Source organism: Columba livia, chromosome 20 (assembly GCF_036013475.1).
Source record: "Columba livia isolate bColLiv1 breed racing homer chromosome 20, bColLiv1.pat.W.v2, whole genome shotgun sequence".
Lineage (NCBI taxonomy): Eukaryota > Metazoa > Chordata > Aves > Columbiformes > Columbidae > Columba > Columba livia.
The window spans coordinates 8,867,041-8,882,140 of NC_088621.1; the positions used below are offsets into that span (position 1 = coordinate 8,867,041).

The 15,100-nt window shown below is 43.8% G+C and overlaps 1 long non-coding RNA gene across 2 annotated transcripts in view; it reads right to left on the reverse strand.

Annotated features, from left to right (window-relative positions):
• The window catches only part of LOC110359245 (uncharacterized), a 33,877-nt gene extending 21,131 nt beyond the window's left edge, over positions 1–12,746 (reverse strand). The window contains exon 1 of one of the 2 annotated variants that reach the window (XR_010467369.1): positions 12,553–12,746. This is a non-coding gene — a long non-coding RNA (uncharacterized LOC110359245). The remainder of the gene's footprint in view (positions 1–12,552) is intronic. The other variant, XR_010467368.1, reaches the window with a different exon arrangement.
• Positions 12,747–15,100: the final 2,354 nt, after the last annotated feature.

Consider the following 15,100-nt stretch of genomic DNA (forward strand, 5'->3'; position numbering starts at 1 on the left):
TAGCTGGAATCAGAATCATACTCACCCCCACTGTCATTTTTATCTGCCACTCTAGGCTCATTACATCAGTTTAACTAATGGCAATTAATATGAAAATTAAAATTGATAGCAAAATTAAGTACTTGGAAGGCAGTCACTGTTCCTGCTTAACTCTGGCATGTCTAATTACTGTTGTAACAAAACCCCAGTAACAACCTGCGCTCTCCAGGCCAGCCCAGACCCAGCCCCAGGTGCCTCTTTCCTGCTGCAGTCCCCAACCTGGCCCTTATGTCTGTAGATGATGCTCCTCATCAGGTTCACACATCACACCCAAACTGGAAACCTTTCACAGTGCTGTGACAGGCTAGTCCCCTATCTTGCCGTTGATGCATGCAAAGATTCTATAGCATGGCTTAAAATGCCGAGATCGAAAATAGACATAATCTTGCCCAATACCAGTACAGACCTCTTCAAAGAGTCAGGTTTTCTGCCAACAGACTATAGAAGTCCTACATCTGATACGGGAAGAAAGGAAAACCGCCAGACCTGTCCATGAACTTGGGGTTTCATTTCTCTGTGGCTTGGTTCACAAAATATCTGCTTTGCCAATCCCAATGCTTAATTATTCAGAGTTTGTATAATACTTTGAAGGCACAAGCTGTATCTCAGAGTTAAAATATTATTACAAACATCGTTCTGATATCTTCCAGCCTTCACTGAGCGGCACTGTAAGTGTTATTAGCACCAACACTACCATGACAATAGCCTCTCACACTAGATCATCAGCCGTGTCCAAACTTTCCACCCATGACACGCAGCTTAAAAGTCATGTTCTTGAAATGAGCTCACAGAATTAGAATTACCCTCTGTATTTTCCATTATCTGGGCACCAGATACACGTTTTATAAACATCCTTTCAGCAAGGGACTATGTCAGTTTACTGATACAATAATCAACATAAATCTGCAAAACACTTTTGCTGACATTGTTGATAGGGAACAAAACAGTGTTAAACACACTCAACCCTCATTCCCCCAGTGCAGCTTATCTGCAGTTGCTTTGTAGAGAGGATGTTGTGATTTTATGCTGGTGTATCCAATTTTATATTGATACCTGCTGTGTATGCGTGGAGCTATAACTGTGTTGTGCCCACAAGCTATCCTTGCTATGCACTGACTACGCTGTAACTACCTCCATCGTATACTTATAAATGGTTCCAAGCAGCGAAATAACATCTGTATTGATCTAAAGAACATTTTATTGATTAAAGACTGCAGAAGAAACTGTATAAAATGCAGGCCCGTCATTTAACAATGTCTTTCCAGTACCTGTGTTGGAAACATAGGAACATGAGGCTGTTCAATTTTTTATCAAATGGCTCCCCCTGAGATTGCTGCCATGATGCCAAATCAAATCGCTAAGCGTTGGGTTTCCCCGCCTTGTCTTCTGTAGTGGGAAGCAAAAGATCTACAGATGAAAAATACTTCTGCATATTGACATTAAAACTGTAAGACAGGGTTAAAATGCCTCTCCGTACTTTCTACAGCAAGATGGTGCACAGGGCTAGAAGAGGAGACCTTTTGGGAAGGACAGCTGGCACAAATCTCCGCTGGCCTGCACTTTAACAGCTTTCACTGTCCTTAATGTCAAATTAGAAAGACACCATGTCATGTTGAATGGCCATCCATCTTCAAGGCTTTATACTTACTCTTGCAGATAGAGGAGAGGGATTTGGGAGAGCCCTAGGAATGGCACACAAGAGGCAATTATCCAGTTTAAAGAAACCCCACTGGCAAGCGTAGTTGAGCATTTCCAGGTACAGCGCAGAGCAGGAAAGACTTGGTGTACAGGCACAGGGGTTCAGCACAAGCTGTCTCCCAGCAGCAGCAGACAGTTTACCGTACCTTTTAGTTAACACCTTACATTTCTGTTTTGTTCCCGGAGCAAAATTCAGAAAACACCAACTGACATCTCTGCCAGGAAATAGGAAATGTAAATAAAACCCAACAGCCTCTTGAGAAATCCAAATTCAAAGGCTTTCAGACTCAATCTTCACACAGCTCTGAACTCCCCAAGATTGGGGAAGTCTGTTCTTGTATAAGAAATCCAGTATCAATTGTTTTACCATTGATGTTGTGTTGTAAGGGGAAAGATACCATAAGAAGGTGATGAAAATCTAAGTCAGGAAATAAGATGAAATCAATGCTTGGGAGACAAAAAGGAAAGACTGTTATATGATCCAGGATTCTGACACTGTTTAGTTAAGGTTTGGCAAGCTATTATGTTATGGGCACATTTTGAATATATCTAGTTATATTTATTGTAAGCAGATAAAAAACTAGTGGCTTTGATATCACAGGAATGCCAATATAGATTTTTACGTGTATCAGCTGGGAGAAAAACTCAGCCATTGTATAGGAATCTGACAAATGAAAACCTTGGTAAAGCTGGTAAAGTCAGCTCCATGAAGATAACTTCCCTTTTTGGGTGTTTGTTCGTTTCTTTTCCTCTCTCATTTCTGTAGTCTTTAAAACTTTTCTCTATTGAAGAAATTAAGATTAATTATACTAGACAGAGTGAACCCAAGCTAGACTGTCAACTGGAAAAACTATTTTCTGTGCTGGCATTTTTGTATACAAGAAATCAATACCACCTGCCAAATAATATCTCCTAAAATACCTCTGGCCAGGTCGAGACAGCAAAAGCCAGTGCCAGAGCACACAGCAGGTAAATTGAAAATACTTGAACTTCAGCACCTCTACCTCCAAAGGCTCACTGTGGTCTTTGGTAAGCCTCTTCACATCTCTTTCCATCTCAGCATTTCAGATTTAATTCAGAACGGGAGACACTGGGTGAATCAAACCATAGAACCTGTAGATTGAAATACTTTGGTAACACGCAGCCACTAAGGGAACGGTTGAGTCTGGTAGTGAAAACACAATAAAACTACAGAGACTCACTTAAGTAAAACAGAGCAGAGGTAGGAGGTCTTCCCTTTGTGGTTCTCCTTGTAGTGCTTCAAGGACCTGGAAATCAAGGTCACAGTCAAGGACGGTGCTGAAGCACACTGGCTGCGCGGCCTGGCAAATATGCAGGCAAGGCTCTTGGGATGTTTAGACAATTCAATGGTGGCGGGCAATGCATGTGGTGTGTTCAGCGCATTTACAAAAATTGATTCTCTTACTGTTTTGCTACTGGAAGAAGAATTTTTCAGTTAGTTACAGTTCATTAACTGCTACCAGCAAACGCCTCTTATTTTGATTTCTTTGATCTAATTCAGACAGGCCTTTTCTTTTTCAGTATTCAGCCAGAGTAAGTTTTGACTCGGGTAATGAAACATATAGCTAATTTACATTAATGTCTATTACAGGACACCTAGAAATATCCAGACAGTCCAATCGTTCAACAGGCTGAATATATTAATCTCATCTCTTAGAAGAGAAATGTTGCCTCAAACAGTGGGAAAGCTAATGACTCACTTCTTTGGAAAGAGCTTTGAAATGCCCGAGTCAAAACACACAAGTGTTTGATTTTGGAAAAGGAACTATGGAACACTTAATGAACATGCAGTGGCTCAGCAGAGCCAAGTAAAGGGCGACCCTTTGGTGGTCTGAGATAGGAAAGGCCATTTCCAGCCTGGCCTCAGGTCCTGTGAAAGCTTCCAGCAGTCAGCACCCAAAGGCTGATGCTTGGAAATCTCAATGAAGGGACTCAAGTGCTTCCAACTCTGAGATCTGTGGTACTCAAATGTAACAGACTAAAGGGAAGACAACTTTAGAAAGAGACCACACAACATACCAAGTACGGCCCTACACAGAGCTGAAAGATGGATGGAAGTCCTCTGACTGACAACAATTACTGTATAAGATAGATGCAGGAATCACAGCTATGCCCACATTTTTCTTTTCCACTTGAATGGTCAAAATCCCTGAACCAAACCTAGACCAGTGGTGCCACGAGTCCAATGCAATCAATTCAGAGCTTCTATTAACCAAAGTTAGCTTGCACATGGAGAATGTAGTACTCCTAGTTCTCCTGATTCAGGAGAACTCCCCAGGAAACCCAAGGAAAACTTGTTGTTTTCCCATTGTTCATCACAGGAGAGTCACAGCTACACAACAGAAAAAAAAGCCAAAACAAGCAAAACTGACCAGGAAACAAAACTGCCATTGTGAAGCCTGGAAACTCAAACATTCCTATTCAAGTTTTATGGTACAAGCCTGACACTGCTTTGGTCCAATTTTCTATAGTAGAGGCAGATGGTCTCTGGAAGGGCAACAGTAATAAATATTGACAGACCATTTCTGTCCATTGAAACTTTTTCCTAACAAGATCTCAGCACCAGGCACAATTCCAAGGTGGGGGACCGTGCTGCAGGGTAGAGCATTATACCGCACGCTGATATGGCCACAATAAAGAAAAATATCAAGAGCGTGGAAAGTCTTTGGAGTCCAGATTTTTAGGGGTATAGTTTATTTATAAAGCCACAAATGCTTCCAGTCAAACTCTTGTTGGTTTATATATGAATGGGGGAAGTGAAATAATTGTGGGAAATGTGGAGTCTAAGGCAGAACAATTGTTGTGATTATTTCAACTGCAGCCACCCCAAACTAGTTTCCAGCTAATTTCATTGCAACTAAGCATCTGGGATTTTATTGTCATCATTTTTAGTAGTCAAAAACTCTTCTATCCCACTGAGGCTTCTCTGCCACTTGATCTCTCTGAGCATTGTAAATGTGGGACAATGGAAAATAAGCCTCAAAACAGGCTATTACTTAAACAAATGGATGGGGTCATTTTGTCATTTTCATTTATTTCATGGAAGCCTCCACCCTTTGCTTTCCTTTGAGGTTGTTTTTTGATTGTCTTGTTTTGAAGCCAGGCAATTTGTCCCACACTCACTGCTGTTCATGGGCTAATTAGAATTTTAAAAGTAATTTAAACACCCTTTGCAGTGTGCTGTTAATTCCCTCCAGATTGCTGGAAACATTAGCATCAGTGTTTGTTTATTTTAACTGACTCTAAAATATCAAACACATTAGAGGTTGTAGCAGATTCAGGATAATTCACCTTTAACAATAAATTCATTATGAAAGTAAGCATCCTACTTAATTAGCATTGGTTTGTGCTGGCAAAAAGCTCCACACCCCAAGAAGACTGTGCGGCTGAGTCGCATGGTGGCAGATTGCGGTGTAGCAAGAGGCCAAGCTGGGGCAGCACAGCCTCAGAATCCCAGAATGTCAGGGGTTGGAAGGGCCCTGGAAAGCTCATGCAGTGCAATCCCCCCATGGAGCAGGAACACCCAGATGAGGTTACACAGGAATGTGTCCAGGCGGGTTGGAATGTCTGCAGAGAAGGAGACTCCACAACCTCCCTGGGCAGCCTGGGCCAGGCTCTGCCACCCTCACCAGGAACAAGTTTCTTCTCAAATTTAAGTGGAACCTCCTGTGTTCCAGTTTGTACCCATTGCCCCTTGTCCTGTCACTGGTTGTCACCGAGAAGAGCCTGGCTCCATCCTCCTGACACTCCCCCTTTCCATATTGATCCCTATGAATGAGTCCCCCCTCAGTCTCCTCCAGCTCCAGAGCCCCAGCTCCCTCAGCCTTTCCTCACACGGGAGATGCTCCACTCCCTTCAGCATCTTTGTTGCCCTGCACTGGACTCTCTCCAGCAGTTCCCTGTCCTGCTGGAACTGAGGGGCCACAACTGGACACAATATTGCAGGTTTGGTCTCATCAGGGCAGAGGGAGCACCCTGCAGTTCATCCCTCCATCACCAGCACAGGTTGGAGACAGAGCTCCTGGGACACCCCTGCTGCTGCCATCTGTACAGGCTGGACCATGACCAGTGTGTGTGGGCCATCTCAGACCTCAGGCACACATTGGTCCTTCTTAATGCTTTAGGGCCAAGCAGTTGGAACTATGTGCTGATTTTGTATGAGAACCTTCCCTGACAGAAGTCAAACCCTGACCTGAGCTCACAGACAAGTCCACAAGAACCACAGCCCCCAGCACATCAAGACGAAGCTCCATCTGTTCTGCTGTGCTGTGACCTGGGACACAGCGGTGGCAGTGGCATGTGGAGCTCCGAGCACTGCTCCACGGAGGCTGCACTGAGCATCACACAGCGACAGGGTGACACCATACAGGAAACCCTGAACCAGATCAAATATGGAAGTGTTCTAACCACCTCGGAACTGAAAATTACTGTGTGCAAATTGTGTAAACAGAATTAATTGTATAAGAAGTAATTGTGATATAGCAGGAACCAGCACCAGGAGCTTGGGAAAGAATTAAGCGGAAAAAATTAGCAGCAGTTTACAGAAAATAGTTAATACTATAGCACATTCATGCAGAGTCATTTCATTTTTCTTCTACATCTCTCTCTGAAAAGAGAAACAATTTTATGAAAAAAAAATCACTACTACACAGTCCTGTACTTTGCAAACACCCCATTATTTGTGCAAACAAAAAGTGTCTAATTCTCAGTAAAGGTTTGACACCACTTTCCATAACGAGCATTATTGTAAGCAATTAGAACTATGCTTGTCAGAGAAGTGCCTACAGTACACATCAGTGAGCACTTCCAGCCACTTCTATCTGGCATGTTTGCTCACGCATTAATACTCTGATTAAGCCAGCTAAGGACATAAGAAGCAGCTGTACCTGGGTTCAGCTGGCCAAGCAGCCTCCCTTCAACAAGAGCCACCAGTCAGTACCTAGAGAAGAGTAAGAAGAGTGCAAAAGTACATGGCACTTCCCAAGCACTTCCAAAGCACCCTCACAGCCTCTGAGCATTTTCAACTCAATGAATTCCTTGAATCTAACATTATCTGTCTATATAGTAACACTCAATAGATGCCTCCTCTAAATGCTGTGCAGGCTGCGTCCCATGTACTCTTTCTGCAAATACAACAATCTTTGTTAACAAGTTTCACAGACACACTAACACTTCTGTTTGTCTTGAACAGTCTTACTTATTAATTTATAATGACATAATTTTATTTTCCATCTATTCTTTTCCTAAAAACTTTTTTTTAATTATCTGCTTTCTGGTAGCTATACAGTACTGAGCTGATGTTTTCATGGAACCCAGGTATGCTCTAAATTGTGGTACAAATTTTTCGTACATCTGAATCACTTCAGAAATGAACAGGTTTACTTCCTAATGTGGTTAACCAGTACAACATCGTAGCTTTAAAGTGGGATCATATCTGTACTTGAGGCTGCTATAACTGAATCACATTAGTATACCAATTGTGATCTAAAATACTCAGCAAGGCACAAGCCAGTACAGAGACCAGCCAAATAAAAAGAATCAAACTATCATTTCACCATCTAAGAAACACATGCTTTACCTTGGTCAGCCCTGAACTGGTCAGGCAGTTGGACTAGATGATCATTGCAGCTCTTTTCCAACTGAAATAGCCTATTCTATTCTGTATTTCCTGATGGCTTATATACATCTGGCGTTTTCCAAGAGAAAGCACAAAGCAGTGGACAGCACTGCAGGTCCACGCCGGTGACCTCCCGGGGCTGTATTCGACATGCTCCAAGGCCTTCAGGGCATCATCATACTTCTGCAAATACAACACTAAATCTCTGAAGAGCCTGGCAGACTAAAGCAAAGAGAACCTACTTAAAAAGCAGCATAAAACAACATGAGAAACACACAGCGGCTTGTAAAATGCACGTTTGTCAGTGTAGCTGGCAGATAACAGAATAACCACTGAAGACAATAATAACTATATATGAAAAAGTCCTTAAAACAGCTCAGATTACAGGTTTAACATATTCTCCTACTACTCAGTCGCACAGACAAACATGCAGTAATAGAAATCACCAAGCGACAATTCAGACCCACAAGATAGGAGCCTGCGTAGCAGGCATGCAGAAGGCAGTGCATTACAGACTAGAGCTTATAGGAACCAGTTAATTTAAATAATGTGCAAGCAGCAGGTTCAACATGGTTCAACATGCATGACACACTCAGGGCTCAATCATGAGATGGAAAGCAAGACCTTCAGCAGATCAGTCTACAAGAAACAGACCTAAATACTGATGCTCAAGAACATGAAAACTCTTATTATGTACTCAGAGCTACAGTCTGCCAGCCTAATCCTCCCAGAAGAGGGTGTCCTGCCCCAGGAACAGCAGAGCACTATCCAAAGCAGATCATCTCCTAACAAAGAACAATCATGCGCAATTAAGCCAAGCATTTCTTAAGTGAGACATCATTTCAAGTTTCCTAGACTGAGGTATCTTGAAAGGCCAATTGTTGAGCTGCTGTCAGCTGAAAACAAGCCCTGCTCAAGAATCTGAAAGTCTTTATTCATTGTTAAGGGTCACGGCTTCAGGAATTAATTCTGACTGAAGGAACCTACATGGCCAATGAATACAGAGAGGTGAAAACCATCATGATTAATAAACACAGAAAATACTGCGGAATTTACTTCTTCCAAGCACTTTACTACACTCAGTTTAAAAGGTTTTAATTTCTGAACAGTCTAGATATATTTATCTACAAACATAAAATGTCATTATATGTCCCTTCTGGTGGATAAAATGGCAAATACTTAACAGAATGCAAAAAGAATCAGGGTAGCAAGCGGGAAAAAAAGCTCTTTTCTACTAGAATTTACACATGGAACCTAGAAAGAGAGACTAATTGCTCCCTGGGACCCTCTGATTAGCTAAATCTGACTTGTAAACAGCTGCAAGATCATGATATCAAGGAGTGGGTACCTCTGCTTTCTGTCTCACTAGCTGCTCATGACACATTTTTCCCCTGATTTGAGCTGATTGTGCCTCTCATTTACCAATTAGAGGATGAGACTGAACAGGGAGGAAGAGGAGGATGATTAAAAATCTGCTCTTTGTTATTTCTGCAACAACTGTGGGCCATTCTCTTCCAAATTAAATCAGGCTTCTGGCTGGTGAGCTGACTGGCAAATGCAATCTCATTCCCTGAGTGCCTGAGCTGTACATGTGCCATTTGTGGTCCATCTGCAGGAAACACGACGTGCCAATTGCTTTCGGGTGGGCCAGGAGGGGAGATGAGCATGGTCAAGAAGCACATCACTGAGCCTTTCTCCTCCTCCCACCCAAGAGAATAAGGCTGGAAATCTTGTGAGACTGTGTGTTAACTTTGGCAATTCACACTGTCGCCAAATAGCTGCTTTTGTCAACAGGTCTGGTTAGCAAAGTATCATTCTTTAAATGGGAAGACAGCAGCAATGAAACCTTGTCACTGTTTAAAAATAATTATAATGCAATATAGGAGTTCTAGCAGGTGATGTTGTGGGAAATGTGTTTGTTTTCTGGTTTTCCACTCTACCTCTTGAAGTAGGGTGCAAATGAACTGAACCCACACTCAGGAAAAAAGGTCAAACACAGAAATTTAACATTCCCTCTGAGCCATAAGTAAAACACACATCCATAGGAAACTCATTCTCCACAGGATAATCCTTGGGCAAAGGCTCCCACAGGAAGGCTTTGAACCAGTTTCATAACTTCCCTCTCAAAACAGCATTTATAAAGGTTGTGCTCTGAGGAGAGGAAATTTCTCTTCAGAACAACACTGAGTCACATTTCTTTGGTGTTTTTAAAACTAATTTTCCAGAAAGAGAAATGTCATATATTTTATGAAGTCACTGATTTTTTTTTTTAAGCATGAGAGAATACTTTATACAAGTATCAGCACAGAGGTTGCGATGCCAACCGGAATTACAGCTCCCTTCTCCAGCTTTGATTCAGTAGATGAGTAAACTGAGCTGAAGAGCCATACTGCAGTAACTGATGCCCATTTGTTCCTCTCCAATTTGTCCTATTTCGTCCCAATAATTGTCATAACCTGCAAATTCAGTTATGGAGAGATTCAGAATGAGACTGTTCATAGTTAGCAGTGCAGATTACCATGAACTAGCAGAGTTGCAAGGGGAAGCTCACAAGGCACCTGACTGTAGTAAGCTGGAGCTGTCAGTCTTTCAGTCTTGAGTGCTCTCATTTGAGAAAAGCACCAGATCTTGAGTGCCTCTTGTCCTCTGTGATTGCATCTGCACTCTCGTGCTTCCATCCCCTTGGAGTCTGACTAAACCCCATGATCACAAACAGCTTGTTTGTGGTTTTCTCAGCGTACACGGGGTCAGTCAGTTTTGGTTTTTTTTAGCCCTTGTTTGCCTTGCCACTCCTGAAAGCAGATGCACACAGATGCTGGCAGTCAATAGAGAAATCATGTCAAACATTCATAGCCTTAATGTCAACTGCAGCCTAAGCCAAAAACTCCAGCAAGCGGCCTGACTGCACAGCACTGAATTAAAATGTTGCGCTTATTCATAAGCTTCTTTGACATTAATATGAATAAAATGGCAATAAGCCCATATTTTATATTCTGTCATTTCACTCCGCGTGACTAGTACTGTAACTTTGTATGCTCCCACTACACTCACACAGATTACACTTACAAATTGCCCCTCTGAATAAAGAGCACTGCGCAGGGATGACAAGTATTGATTTTCAATCTCCTTCCAAAATGACTCTATCATTGCAAGTAAGTCGGGCAATTTGCCTCACTTTACACTTCAGGCTATAGACCTCAGATCACATTGACAGGCCTGATCCTTCAGGAGATGTTTAATTAGAAAAGAAATGAAAGGAATTACTGTAAATCAGCACTTAGTCAGCAGTGCTACAGAATTTGTAAAGCTCCTTCATCCCCACCCTCCCTCTCATGTACAAACTGCCTAATTTAGTCTCTTATCCCTACCAAGAAGCTTGAGATGGTTGTTTCATGTAATTAGAATTGCTGTCCCACCTCAAATCCTGGCATCAGTTTTGGGCCCTTCACACCAAGAAAGCTCTTTAGGTGCTGGAGCGAGTGGAGAGAAGGGAACGGAGCTGGTGAGGGGCTGGAGCACAAGTGTGATGGAGCGGCTGAGGGAGCTGGGGGTTCAGCTGGAGAACAGGAGCTGAGGGGAGACCTTCTGATCTCTGAACTGCCTGAAAGGAGCTTGGAGCCAGGGGGGTCGGGCTCTGCTCCCCAGGAACAAGCGCCAGGAGCAGAGGAAACGGCCTCAAGTTGCGCCAGGGGAGGGTGAGGTTGGATGTGGGGAACAATTTCTTCCCCAAAGGGCTGTGGGGCATTGGAACAGGCTGCCCAGGGCAGTGCTGGAGTCACCATCCCTGGAGGGCTGGACAGACGGACATGAGGTTCTCAGGGACATGGGGCAGTGCTGGATATAGGTTAAGGTTGGACTCTATTAACCTAAGGGTCTCTTCCAACCCAAATGATTCTCTAGAAAAATCCCTTGGCATGGTCTCACCTGCCATTTGCTCTTTGTTGGCAGCTCCTCCTGCCTGGAGCTGCAATAAGGGGCCACACCTGGGTGACAGACTCACCTTCCCTACCAGAGAGCAACCGAATGATACACAGTTGCCCAGCATTTTTGCTTTCAGAACTATGCCTGAACCTAATTATGACTAACATGTAGTAAAAATACATCTTACTGGAGAGGAATTATAATGCAGTTAAGTGCTGTGCACACTGAGGAAGCCACCACACACTCCTCTTGAGACAAAGGCTCCCTCCAGCCCTGGGGCCCGGATGAAGCCATTGAACAAACTTCTTCCACAAACCACTGGAGTTTTTGATGCTTTGCATCACGGTGCTTTTGAGGTTTGGTGAGGTAGGGGTTTCTCTTTTTTTATACACACCTTGTGTTTACAGGCTTCCTTCCTCCAGCACACACAGACCTGCAGGTTCGCCCTACAAATTGAATATATTAATCTCATCTCTTAGAAGAGAAATGCTGCCTCATACAGTGGGAAAGCTAATGACCCACTTCTTTGGAAAGAGCTTTCAAACGCCCAAGTCAAAACACACAAATGTGTGATTTTGGAAGAGGAATTATGGAACACTTAATGAACATGCAGTGGCTCAGCAGAGCCAAGTAAAGGGTGACCCTTTGGTGGTCTGAGATAGGAAAGGCCATTTCCAGCCTGGCCTCAGGTCCTGTGAAAGCTTCCAGCAGTCAGCACGCAAAGGCTGATGCTTGGAAATCTCAATGAAGGGACTCAAATACTTCCAACTCTGAGATGTGTGGTACTCAAATGTAACAGACTAAATGGAAGGCAACTTTAGAAAGAGACTAAGTCCTTCCCCCATTTAAACTTAATTAAATGCTTTATCACAAAGGTATCAGCTATGCAATATGTTCTCACAGAATCCAGAGAGATCTTGTGTTACTTTTTTTGTCTTTGAACAGGCAGCAAAAAAGACCAGCTGTACCCCACCGAAAGCTCCCCCGCACTTCGCCTCACGCCGCCGGGTCCGAGAGTCCGGCCCTTCCCGCCGCCGCCGCACACGACGCCCCGAAGATGGCGGGCACGCCGCGTGCTCCTTCAGCGATGGGTCTCCGGCGAGGAGCCCGCGCCAGCAAGAAGCTCTCAGCCAGCACCGCGGAGAGAAAGAGGGCGATAACAGCCCCGAATAGCTCCAGCGGGGGAAAGGGAGAGGAGCGGGGGCGCTGCGCCCGCCGCTGAGGGGAAAGCCCGGCCATGGAAGAAACGCGCTCACCTCCTGCCCCAGCCTTGCCGAGGCCCGGCGGCTCTCGATGCCTTTTCCGGCGGGCGGAGCGCTGCTGCCCGGCCCTGAGGAGACCCCCGCGCAGATGAGGGGCGGTCAGGGAGGCTTGGTGAGGCCACTGCCCTCCAGCGACAGGAGGTCTGATAGACACAGTCCCGCAGGGATTACGACACAGGTGTGTGGCTATGAGGTAACCGCCACCACGCCCTTAAAGACCAGTCGGGCCCACCCCCGGGGCGGCAGCAGGCGAGGAACTGGGAGCCTTCTGCTTGGACCACATGTTCGCTATTGGGGTAGTTTAATAACATTACCTGAGTTGTGCACTTGTTGTTGGGGTACTTCACACTTCCTAATGCGGCACTAATACAGGTGAATGCAACGTCTATATTGACTTCAGCTGTGGCTAACACTGCTGCACATCCATCACAGGCAGCTCAAGCACACGTGCACTGTGCCCTGGTTGTGTGTCCACAAGCGAGCAGGTACCCCCTGGAAACCATAATCCTCCCACACAGTTGTGCACAAGCATGTGCTCTGTCCTGGGGTCACAGGTCTTGTGTCCAACACTGCATGCCAGGCTCTCACAAAAATACTGCTAACCAGGCAGCCACAAGTCCAAAAATGCCCCAAAGCACACTGTAAGTTCTTGAAATGTGCCCATGCAGGTGTCTGCGGGGCAACAGGTGGCATGGTATGGGAAAGCTGGGATGTGCGGTAGGTTTGCTGTAGTGTTTTTCATAGCAAGTCAGTTCGTAGTTGTGTGAATAACATATCAACCTTACCATCTGAAAGGGCTACAAGAATAACCTCTGTGCCTTTTAAATACTTGTTAAAAATAATCATCTCTAAGTTAAAGAGAAGGATATAATGTGTGTCTCTGAAAGAGGTTATAAAAAATTACCTGCTGTTGGAATGTGGTAGGGAGGAAAAATCCTCCTACAATTTTATTAAAACTTGTTACAAATGGTGAGTGCAATCATCCATCACCTTGTATAGATTACTTTTTCTTCTCTTTAGTGTGAGAAATGAAACCACTTGTTTACTGTAGCACTAATACACAGAGAACTACTTTCAAAGCTCCCAGCTGTGCCCTGTCTACCACTCCCTATGGAAGTGAAAAAAAAATCACCAAAAAAAAGCCAGCCAGCTTGCTCAGGTGCCAGCGGTCTGATAGTAGGGTGCACGTGACTGGTATTGCTTGTACAGCACAGAAGTATGTGGAGGAGGGCAGTTTTGTCCGAGTAGTTTTCAGCATCACTGATGCAGGTTTCTTGGCTGTCTTGGGGTGGATGGGGCAGTAGAGGAGCACTGGGCTCCTCCATGAGTGGTGTTGGAGACTGTTCTGCAACATGAAGGGAAAACATGCTTCTCTTGGAGTTAAGGACAGCAAAACCCTACAAAACGCTTCTGATTAATTTCTATTTTTGCTGTAAAAAGTCAGGAAAAGGTCATTTTATTTTTATGGATGCATAGGAGATTTGAAACATCTGGAATCTGCAGTATTTCTTTGAACATAGTGTTGTTAGGGTAAGCTCAGTCAAGCCTATGAACTTTAACTAGTCCTTTGCTGTTAATTGGGGTCACCAAGGTCAGCCAGATGACTTGGACTTCTTCCTTTGGTGGGGTGAGGAATCCTGGCTGCAGAACAGCCTACTTACCATTGACCGACATGGTTTGCCAGCTGACTATGTACAAAGGCTTTTAATAAATAGATTGAGTCTCATTCTAAAGCATATGCTGCTTCAGCCCTGGGTGGATTTTTTTTGCCTGAACGATTCAGGACTTCAGAGAAGAGGAATCATTGTACTAAATAACAATAAAAATATAACACTATGAACTACTTAAAAATACTTTATGATTAAAATATACTTTTCAACTCAGAATTCATGAGAACAAGAACCAAACACACAGAGTGAACCTTTTGTGCTTTATTACTACCACCATTAAAATTTTCAGAAATTTCCAACCGCTTCAACCATTTGTTCTGGTGCTAAAAAGGAAAGCTTTGATTTCTAGTGGTCTCAGCTAAAAAACACCAAGTTGTTCTGGGAACAACAGAGCTAATGTAGTCGAGCTTCCTATGAAGCTGAGCTTTTTGTTCCTTTTTTCCTTTCTCTTTCCACACAGAGTAACTGCAGCCTCCTTATGTGTCCTTTGTGAGAGCCACATTGAGCAAGACAGGCCAGTGACCCCCAAGCAGAATATGTAACAACTGAGATCCACTTGCCTTTTCCCTGGCAGAGGTGCTCATTTGGGTGTCTAATCTATCTAGATATTAATTACCATACAATTTGTAAGAATTTAATTGTCTTTGAATTTTCTATTCCTATGTACAATATTGTTAAAATAGTTTCTGGGCGCTTGTTTTGGTTTGGTTGTTTTGGAAATAGATTTAGAATGTGGTCACAAAAGGCCTGTTTCCTTCAGGAGATCAGGTCACTGTATTTAAACAGCTGAAGTTTCTAGTCATTCTCCTGGGAACTTCAAATATAATTTCAGGACATTCAGGAATGAATAACGCTTCCTCACTATCAAACGG